This window comes from Euprymna scolopes, chromosome 22 (assembly GCF_053919585.1).
Source record: "Euprymna scolopes isolate OS-2025 chromosome 22, ASM5391958v1, whole genome shotgun sequence".
Lineage (NCBI taxonomy): Eukaryota > Metazoa > Mollusca > Cephalopoda > Sepiida > Sepiolidae > Euprymna > Euprymna scolopes.
The window spans coordinates 2,810,915-2,823,414 of record NC_136503.1 but is presented as its reverse complement, the minus strand read 5'-3'; positions in this window follow the sequence as shown (position 1 = coordinate 2,823,414).

The following is a 12,500-nucleotide window of genomic DNA, read 5'->3' as shown; positions in this document are numbered from 1 at the left end:
AGTATAATATATTATTAGTTTAATCTTTTTGTTTTGATTGGTGGGTTTGGTGTATCTTTTAATTAGGTTTGTTATTATTTTTTCGTCTGTTTTGTAGTTAGTGTGTAGTTGGTTTTTATAGTATACTTGATGGTGTCGTTTTTGTTAGGGCAAGGATTGGTGTTTTTATTGTGAATTGAGTTTGAATACAGTTGTATGTGCCTATCGACAATTTTATTGAGGAAATTATTGTTTACTAGCGGGGGTACCCGGCGTTGCCCGAGTGTTTGTTTCCGGGACGAGGGGGGGAGTTTTAAAAAATGTTATGGTAGGTAAGTAGGAAGGATCAAACCCGGAGTCATGAGTAAAAGTAGGAAAATAAAGTGTGAAAAAAACCAAAATAAAGTCCATTCCAGTTGTTTATGGAAAAAAAAAAAAAAAAAAAACGACTACGGTAGGTCGGCGCGAACGTGAAAATATAATGTGAATTGTCCAGCACGCTAACCACTACGCCACAGAGCACTGCAGCTTAGTTTAGTGATTTTAAATAACTTGACAGGAAAGAACTACGAAGCCAAACCGGTGTTGTCTTCTCAACTGTTCCTTGTGAACGATCCCCAAACGGTGTTAAGTGGTGGCAGGGGGAGGAGGAATTTATTAGAGAGAAAATATTTTACCACTTCCATTGATCCTAACCGATTTTGGCCGTGACTTCTCAGCAGAAAAAGTATAGAAATCTAAGATTATCGAGGAATTTGAGAAATAATACGCCTATAACACATCTCAGATATTGTTCTGCCGTTTGTGCATATTATATTTGCATGAAATATGAAAAATGAGTTCATTTTATTTATATAGAGAAGAGAAGCGAAGAGAAGATTAGGTTTTGTTTTATATTTGTTAGTGCTTTGTAAAATATTAATCAGGTTGATGCTATATTGTATGAACGGTGAATCAAATTTTTTATAAGGGCAATTTTATATTTTTCTGATCATTCGCTATGGTAATTTAAGAGTATTGCATTATTGTTGGTAGGATTTTTGTATGTTGAGGTTATGTATTTAGTGTGATTGCTTGAATCTACTAATGCGCCGAGAAATAGTATTTGGTTATCTTTCAGATGCAAGGTTCATTGTTTACTTGCGGTTTTAACGATGTAAGATTCCGTTGTACGGAAGACCAAATCGGCCAAAATGTCTATGATGTTTTTATTGGCGCTTTTCTTCGTATTTTTAATAACATTTTTTTGCACCATTTACAAGTTCTTTTTACAAATAATTTTTTTAATACTGTAATAGTAAAATAAAGATACATTTATTAGTTATACGAAAAAGTATCTCGTAATGTTTTCACACGAGATTTTTTTCCTGTTGATTTCTCTTTTTTTTTTTAAATATTAAAATTGATTTACTATTTAAAGTGATTTTAAAGCCTTTCACATGACGGAGTTTATAATGAAAACCAAATTACCGTTAAAATTAAAATAATCTTTATTAGAAATTTGTAACAAAATAACAAAATTATAAAACTATTAGATTAAAATTGAGAACTTTTAATTAAACAACGTGAACATTTTAATAAACTACTTGATGAAATTACGTGATTTTTTCTGTAGGAAAACTTTATCCCATGACGAGTACGTACAATATATTTTTTTAAAAAATATTTCCATTTTTTAATGTCAATGGAAAACTGCACAAGTACCCAAACCCTACAGAAAAAATCACGTAATTTCATCAAGTAGTTATTTTTTTATAGCGAAAAAAGAAAAAAAAATCAACGCTACAAGCGAAATTAAACAGAAAGTTCAAGTAGGGGGATTCCCTTTTTTTTTTATAGCGAGGCCAAATTTCGCGAATTTGGCCTTTTTTTTAAGCAGTTTGGCCTTCAAAATTTCTGTTTTGCCATTTTCTTCACCGATGAAATAAAAAAAGCAAATAAAAACAACGCAATAAAACTTTTAAAAATACGGCACACTTTTGTTGTTCTTGTTTGTTTTTTTTTGGTAATTTTCCTTATTTTTTTATTTTTTCAAGATAATACTATTAAATGGACACTATTATGCCAAATTAGCCCCCCCCCAAAAAAAATGCACAAAAAAACGAGTGAACGCGCGTATTTTTTTTTTTTAGTTTAGTTTCATAATGGCGGCCGTGATGTCGGAGGTTCGATTGTTAGATTGTAAGTTAGTTTCGTATTTTTTTAAGTTGTAAATCGCAAGTTAGAAAAAAATTAAACCCTTCCAAGATGGACAATAAATAAGACCAAAATATTTTATGGTAAAGTTAAGAGCGTAAGAACTATACTTTTTTAGGAGATGTGATTATTGGATTAACCAATCAGAAATCGTCTGTGGCACACACATCTCTGTTTATATATATATATATATATATATATATATATATATATATATATATATATATAGTGGAGATAGTAATTAATAAAAACTGAAGAAAGTGCTCAATACTGTTGTAGAGCAAATATGCGTTTTATTTTTTATTACCGTATCTTTCTGTTAAGTTACATTATTGTTTCGGCTACTCGGCCGTTTTTTTTTTGGCCGTCTGTAGCGTCCTCAGACTTTTACAGAACTGTTCGCTATTTTGGGATGAAAGAGTGAAAGAATGAATGAATATATATATATTAAAATAGTAGTCGTTGATGGGCAGATATCAGAAACTCATAGTATTAACGCTGGCGTCCCTCTAGCTTCCATCCTAGGTTCAACTCTCTTCCTTATCTTCACCAATTATCTCTCCAATCCCATTCTTAGATCATTCGTAGACATCTAAACAGACGACACGACAATCTATGACAACACTTCAAAGACCGGCAACGACTTACATTTTTCTGATTCTCTTTCTTCTGATCTTGAAAACGTGGTGCAATAATCGCTCTGACCCCCATCGCCTCCCCCCAATTGAAATGTCTCTCGTATTAGAAAAGCTCCATGTCTTGATAACTTCTGGGACCAATGTTCACTTCTGATCTGAAATGGAACACATACATCAAATCTGCTACTAAAAAAAAAAAAAAATGGTTGGATCACTCCACTGCTCCAGCAGGTATCTCACCGTTGATGCAATCCTCTATCTGTATAAGATCCAGGGATGCCTTAAAATAGAGTACTGTTGCCGCATTTGGGTAGGAGCTGCTCGGCACGCCCTATCCAGCCTTGTTGGAGTTCGAAACCTAATAAGTGGCACCCTTTTCTCTTCCCTGCAACCCCTTTCCCACAGAAGAGACGTTGCGAGTCTGTCTCTTCTTTATCGTTATTTTCATGGAAAATGCTCGACTAAACTCCAATCTATAGTTCCCCCTTGTCAAATTTTCACAAAACAACACTTTACTAGACACAACCGCTATATATGATTTCCCACTACCCATCTGTTCCTAAATTTAAAGGCGAATTCCATGAACAAAGTTTCTTACCCAGAACTGCCTGCCTCTGGACCACTGTTCTGCTGGTCTACTTCCCGGTTGTTAAGTCGTAAGTCCAAAGTAAGAAACAATAATGATTAAAAGTATAAAAATAATTCTTAATCATTATTGTTAATGTAATGTTGTAATAATTTCTATGTAAAAGTTCCTTTATATGTTTTCGACTAACAACAGAAGAGTATATCTTTGTTTACGATCAAGCTGAGAAGCTGTTGGGAACGCACCCCTACTGCCTGGAATAATGAACTATTCCATGACGTCACTTCCGTCCATAACGTCACTTCCGGGTTACAAGGACCGGTTGACCGTCAGTCAGATGGAAACGCGGAGAGTATGGTAGTCCAGCATTTGATCAAAGATATTGCTGAATTTACCTTTTTCGTGTATTTTCGTTAATACACATTTATTTAACGGTTACTGTGTTTTTCCTCGTCAATTATTCAAATAATAACATCACAACAAAAGCATTCACATTTATTTTACAACGCATTCTGGTGGATTCAATTATTTTTTGAATGATAAAATATCGTCTTTTGTTTGATTTCAGTATTTAATGGATTAATAAAAAACAAAAGAATGTTATGAAATAATCAAAATGTTTGAATGAATAAAAATGTATTTTTGATAACTATTAGACATTAATGAATGCATTAAAAAAATTTGCGGACTATTTTAAATGGCATTTGAATTATTTTGCCTTTTCATAATTTTTCAATGGAACATGAATCAATAGGAAAATAATTTCTGTTCTAGAGGGTTAAAAACTTGGTTTTAGTAGTGTTTTGGTGTCTCCTAAATTCAAGGCTTTGGAGACCTACTTTTATTAATTTCATTGCGCATTTATGAAATTCTTTTTGTTTATTCATAATAATTTGCAATAAACAATAATAAGCAAATGAATTTAAAGATAATGAAGGATAAAGAAATAAGTTTTGACAGAAATATCTTAAGTTATTTTGACACTTTGTTGTTTGTGGCACCAGTCAATCATCTAAAAAAGATATAGATCAATAAATTATTAATACAGTAGGATACTTGGTAAATAATATATGCTACATAATATGAATAATATATGAATAATATATGAATAATATATGCTACATAATATGAATAATATATGAATAATATATGCTACATAATATGAATAATATATGAATAATATATGAATAATATATGCTACATAATATGAATAATATATGAATAATATATGCTACATAATATGAATAATATATGAATAATATATGCTTCATAATATGAATAATATATGAATAATATATGCTACATAATATGAATAATATATAAATAATATATGCTACATAATATGAATAATATATGAATAATATATGAATAATATATGCTACATAATATAAATAATATATGAAAAATATATGCTACATAATATGAATCATATATGAATAATATATGAATAATATATGAATAATATATGCTACATAATATGAATAATATATAAATAATATATGCTACATAATATGAATAATATATGAATAATATATGCTACATAATATGAATAATATATGAATAATATATGCTACATAATATGAATAATATATGAATAATATATGAATAATATATGCTACATAATATGAATAATATATGAATAATATATGCTACATAATATGAATAATATATGAATAATATATGAATAATATATGCTACATAATATGAATAATATATGAATAATATATGCTACATAATATGAATAATATATGAATAATATATGAATAATATATGCTACATAATATAAATAATATATGAAAAATATATGCTACATAATATGAATAATATATGAATAATATATGCTACATAATATGAATAATATATGAATAATATATGAATAATATATGCTACATAATATGAATAATATATGAATAATATATGCTACATAATATGAATAATATATGAATAATATATGAATAATATATGCTACATAATATGAATAATATATGAATAATATATGCTACATAATATGAATAATATATGAATAATATATGCTACATAATATGAATAATATATGAATAATATATGAATAATATATGCTACATAATATGAATAATATATGAATAATATATGCTACATAATATGAATAATATATGAATAATATATGAATAATATATGCTACATAATATAAATAATATATGAAAAATATATGCTACATAATATGAATAATATATGAATAATATATGCTACATAATATGAATAATATATGAATAATATATGAATAATATATGCTACATAATATGAATAATATATGAATAATATATGCTACATAATATGAATAATATATGAATAATATATGAATAATATATGCTACATAATATGAATAATATATGAATAATATATGCTACATAATATGAATAATATATGAATAATATATGCTTCATAATATGAATAATATATGAATAATATATGCTACATAATATGAATAATATATAAATAATATATGCTACATAATATAAATAATATATGAATAATATATGAATAATATATGCTACATAATATAAATAATATATGAAAAATATATGCTACATAATATGAATAATATATGAATAATATATGCTACATAATATGAATAATATATGAATAATATATGAATAATATATGCTACATAATATGAATAATATATGAATAATATATGAATAATATATGCTACATAATATGAATAATATATAAATAATATATGCTACATAATATAAATAATATATGAATAATATATGAATAATATATGCTACATAATATAAATAATATATGAAAAATATATGCTACATAATATGAATCATATATGAATAATATATGCTACATAATATGAATAATATATGAATAATATATGAATAATATATGCTACATAATATGAATAATATATGAATAATATATGCTACATAATATGAATAATATATGAATAATATATGAATAATATATGCTACATAATATGAATAATATATGAATAATATATGCTACATAATATGAATAATATATGAATAATATATGCTACATAATATGAATAATATATGAATAATATATGCTACATAATATGAATAATATATAAACAATATATGCTACATAATATGAATAATATATGAATAATATATGAATAATATATGAATAATATATGCTACATAATATAAATAATATATGAAAAATATATGCTACATAATATGAATAATATATGAATAATATATGCGACATAATATGAATAATATATGAATAATATATGAATAATATATGCTACATAATATGAATAATATATGAATAATATATGAATAATATATGCTACATAATATGAATAATATATGAATAATATATGCTACATAATATAAATAATATATGAAAAATATATGCTACATAATATGAATAATATATGAATGATACATGAATAATATATGCTACATAATATGAATAATATATGAATAATATATGAATAATATATGCTACATAATATGAATAATATATGAATAATATATGCTACATAATATGAATAATATATGAATAATATATGAATAATATATGCTACATAATATGAATAATATATGAATAATATATGCTACATAATATGAATAATATATGAATAATATATGCTACATAATATGAATAATATATGAATAATATATTCTACATAATATGAATAATATATAAATAATATATGCTACATAATATAAATAATATATGAATAATATATGAATAATATATGCTACATAATATGAATAATATATGAATAATATATGCTGCATAATATGAATAATATATGAATAATATATGCTACATAAAATGAATAATATATGAATAATATATGCTACATAATATGAATAATATATGAATAATATATGCTACATTATATGAATAATATATGAATAATATATGCTACATAATATGAATAATATATAAATAATATATGCTACATAATATGAATAATATATGAATAATATATGCTACATAATATGAATAATATATGAATAATATATGCTACATAATATAAATAATATATGAATAATATATGCTACATAATATGAATAATATATGAATAATATATGCTACATAATATGAATAATATATAAATAATATATGCTACATAATATGAATAATATATGAATAATATATGCTACATAATATGAATTATATATGAATAATATATGCTACATAATATGAATAATATATGAATAATATATGCTACATAATATGAATAATATATGAATAATATATGCTACATAATATGAATAATATATGAATAATATATGCTACATAATATGAATAATATATGAATAATATATGCTACATAATATGAATAATATATGAATATATGCTACATAATATGAATAATATATGAATAATATATGCTATATAATATAAATAATATATGAATAATATATGCTACATAATATGAATAAAATATGAATAATATATGGTACATAATATGAATAATATATGAATAATATATGCTACATAATATGAATAATATATGAATAATATATGCTACATAATATGAATAATATATGCATAATATATGTTACATAATATAAATAATATATAAATAATATATGCTACATAATATGAATAATATATGAATAATATATGCTACATAATATAAATAATATATGAATAATATATGCTACATAATATAAATAATATATGAATAATATATGCTACATAATATGAATAATATATGCTACATAATATGAATAATATATGAATAATATATGCTACATAATATGAATAATATATAAATAATATATGCTACATAATATAAATAATATATGAATAATATATGCTACATAATATAAATAATATATGAATAATATATGCTACATAATATGAATAATATATGAATAATATATGCTACATAATATGAATAATATATGAATAATATATGCTACATAATATGAATAATATATGAATAGTATATGCTACATAATATGAATAATATATGAATAATATATGCTACATAATATAAATAATATATGAATAATATATGCTACATAATATGAATAATATATGAATAATATATGAATAATATATGCTACATAATATGAATAATATATGAATAATATATGCTACATAATATGAATAATATATAAATAATATATGCTACATAATATAAATAATATATAAATAATATATGCTACATAATATAAATAATATATTAATAATATATGCTACATAATATAAATATAATATGAATAATATATGCTACATAATATGAATAATATATTAATAATATATGCTACATAATATAAATAATATATGAATAATATATGCTACATAATATGAATAATATATGAATAATATATGCTACATTATATGAATAATATATGAATAATATATGCTACATAATATGAATAATATATGAATAATATATGCTACATAATATTAATAATATATGAATAATATATGCTACATAATATGAATAATATATGAATAATATATGCTACATAATATAAATAATATATGAATAATATATGCTACATAATATGAATAATATATGAATAATATATGCTACATAATATGAATAATATATGAATAATATATGCTACATAATATGAATAATATATGAATAATATATGCTACATAATATGAATAATATATGAATAATATATGCTACATAATATGAATAATATATGAATAATATATGCTACATAATATGAATAATATATGAATAATATATGAATAATATATGCTACATAATATGAATAATTCCGTACATGTTTTGCATTAGATTTTAATCATTATTTTATTACAAAAAGTTTTTACTTTTTTACCCAAATAGAATATTAAAACAAAAACTAATTTCAACTTGATTCTGGCATACAAAAATATATTCAATTATTTCAATTTAAATTAAGAAATTAAGTAAAATATAATCTTAAAAAATGACATACAAGCTAGAAAAACATTTCTTGCAAGGCATGAAAATATTTTTATAAATTTCAAAATTTAACAAGACTCAATTTGAATTTAATCAACTTTCAAAGTGCATTTAAAAGGTTAATTGAACATGATATATATCTATATCATTAATTGCTAAATGATGGATGGATTCGTTTTTTTAATGCAGTAAACTGTACATAGAATATAATAAACCCAAGATAATTTTTAGTTTCAATTTAAATGAATTGTTTATATTTTAATTTAGATATATGTCTGTCTGTCTGTCTGTCTGTCTCCATATTTTCAAACTCTATCTCCCCGGAAACTAAAAGTCGCAGAGTTGGGAGTCTCAAATGATTGGATTTTTTATGGGCTGTTCTTTTATGGGTCTTTAGCCGGTTAAAATTGTTTTTAAAGGGGTAAAATTGCTTTTAAAGGGTTAAAATTGTTTTTAAAGGGTTAAAAATGTTTTTAAAGGGTTAAAATTGTATTTAAAAGGGTTAAAATATTTTTAAAGGGTTAAAATTGTTTTTAAAGGGGTAAAATTGTTTTTAAAGGGTTAAAATTGTATTTAAAAGGGTTAAAATATTTTTAAAGGGTTAAAAATATTTTTAAAGGGTTAAAAATATTTTTAAAGGGTTAAAAATGTTTTTAAAGGGTTAAAATGGGTCAAAATTGAAAAATAAATCGTTATATATTTTGTTCATTCAACTTAGTTTATTTTTTAATTTTTAATTTTTATTTCGTTCATGTGCGTGTCATGTTGTTGGTACCATGGTAACGTCGCCAGATTTGAGTTTCGATTCTAGCTGATGGCACCTAAATATATTTTTTTACTTTTGAAATCACAACTCTATAAGAATATATATGAAATCTGAACAAATTAAAATGTCATATTCAAGCGTATTTTATGCCCGGGCAAAACTGGGCGCTCTCCGTTAGTATACAAACATAATATTAATATATTTCATATTATATCCTTATGCGCCTTTATAATATCTATATATAATTGCACGGGCCATATTCAACATCCTAACTACTGGGCACTATCAGCACCTTCAACATAAAGAACCCCGGAGATTTTTTCAAAAAAACAAACAAAAAAACAAAAAAAAACAAAAAACAAAAAAAAATTAATATACATAACAAAACTATACATAGCTTAGATATAACATCATTATATACTAGTGTCCCCACTAACAAGACCGATAGCCATTAGTCGCGTGCTCTCGTGTAATGAATGAATGCGTGAATGTAGGATTGACATGAAATTCTTAAAGATAAACTAAAATGACCGAAAATGGGCTTAAATGACTTAAATAAATAAAAAGTAAATGACTTAGAATGACTTTAATGAACTTAAGGATGAATTGAATGACCTTAAGAATGACTTGAATGCTTAAAAAATAACTGGACTCCTTCGAAAACAACTTGAATGATCTGGAGAATGACTTGAATGGCTTTGAGACTGACTGGTTGTAAAGTGGATGATCATTTTACATTAAATTAATACAGAAAAGTGATCCCCCACTTTATATCACAAAGTTACAAACATAAGTACAGCATGTAGTAAGGACAGATACTACACTTTGATCTTGACCAAAAGGCAAAGAAAAGGGTATTTATTTGCTCCCCCACAAAGCAAATTAGGCACAAGGCCGATTTTTAATGTGTGGAGTGACGGGGAAATGGGGACCAACCCCCCGGGAAGTAGGGGAGCTGGATAGTGACAATTGGTATGAAGGGTTGCCCCTACATTGACCAAGGTCTTATATGTGGGATTGCCCCTACATATAGTATTTGCTTGCAGTATCTGCCGGACAGATACTACATATTGATCTTGGTCAAAAGGCCAAGAAAAGCTTAAAAAAAACTAAGAACAGCATCTATTAACAACAGACTTTTGATCTTAACCAAAAAGGCCAAGCACAAAAGTGTTACGGACCGACCGACCGACCAACGGACCGAGGGAGTGACTTATAGAGTCGCTTGCACGCGACTAAGAATGTTTAAATTTACTCCATAAACGCCTAAATAATCTATATAAACTTACCATTTCCTTCCGACACTCTTATAAAAATAATTAAACTTATAACTAACATAATTTATTTTCAATTCAATAACAATTTCTACAAAAAAAAGTTCGGTCTTCCTATGGGTAACCCTCTCAGTAGAATATTAGCCTTTTCTTAGAATTCTTATAATCTAGTCCTTTCAAATTTAGATTACCTCCAAGCACAGAATATTTTTAGATACATCGACGACATTTTCATTTTTCTTCCTGAAAAGACGCACATAGAAAACATTTAAGACAAATTAGACTCAGTCGAACCCTCCATAAAGTTCACTTATGAAACAGAAAATAATCACTCATTACCTTTTCTAGACATACTTATTATAAAATCTAATTATAAACTATCCTTCAAAGTTCACCGCAAAACTACACATAAAAACGATTACATACATTTCTACTGAAACCATAATAATAAAATAATAACAAGTATGATAATTGCTTTCTTCCTACGTGCATTCAGAATTTGCAGTCCAGAATATCTGGACGAAGAATTCAAATACCTCACAAATACTTAGAAGACCTTGCAATATCCCACATATTTTATATTGAACGCAAAGAAAAAAGCCACACAAACTTGAATTTCAAGTTTAAAAAATTCGAATGACTTTTAATAAAATATTTGCATTTTAACGTGATTTCAAAACAGGTTTTTGTTCAAAAAATTTAGATTATGTGTGCCTTGTTTTAGAAGCTTTAACCGATCCTCATCAGGTACTGAGCATAGGATTATACATTTTTCTGCTAATTGATTTATGTTAATTCTGATTTATGGCTACATAGCTAAAGAAGATGTATAAGTTGAAAAATATAAAACAAACGTAAAAAACAAAAATGGCGGAGGAGGGACGTACGTTAATTTAATTGTATATAATTTTTGCCATCCGAAAATAAACAGAAGAAAGTTACTTTGAAATGAATTGAGCAAATTTTTCTTGCCGAGGGTCGTCACTATGCGGCTGGGGTCATAAAGCATTGTGTCAGAAGTAACGGAACAAATAGAACTGTTTGCATTTAGGGCGGGCAATGGTTGCGGACACAGGATTTGAAGCGGACGCTGGTGATGGTGAGGGTGTTTGAAGACCCGCCTCTCCTTCTTGAAAAAAAGGACTATTATCAATCAGAGTAAGCA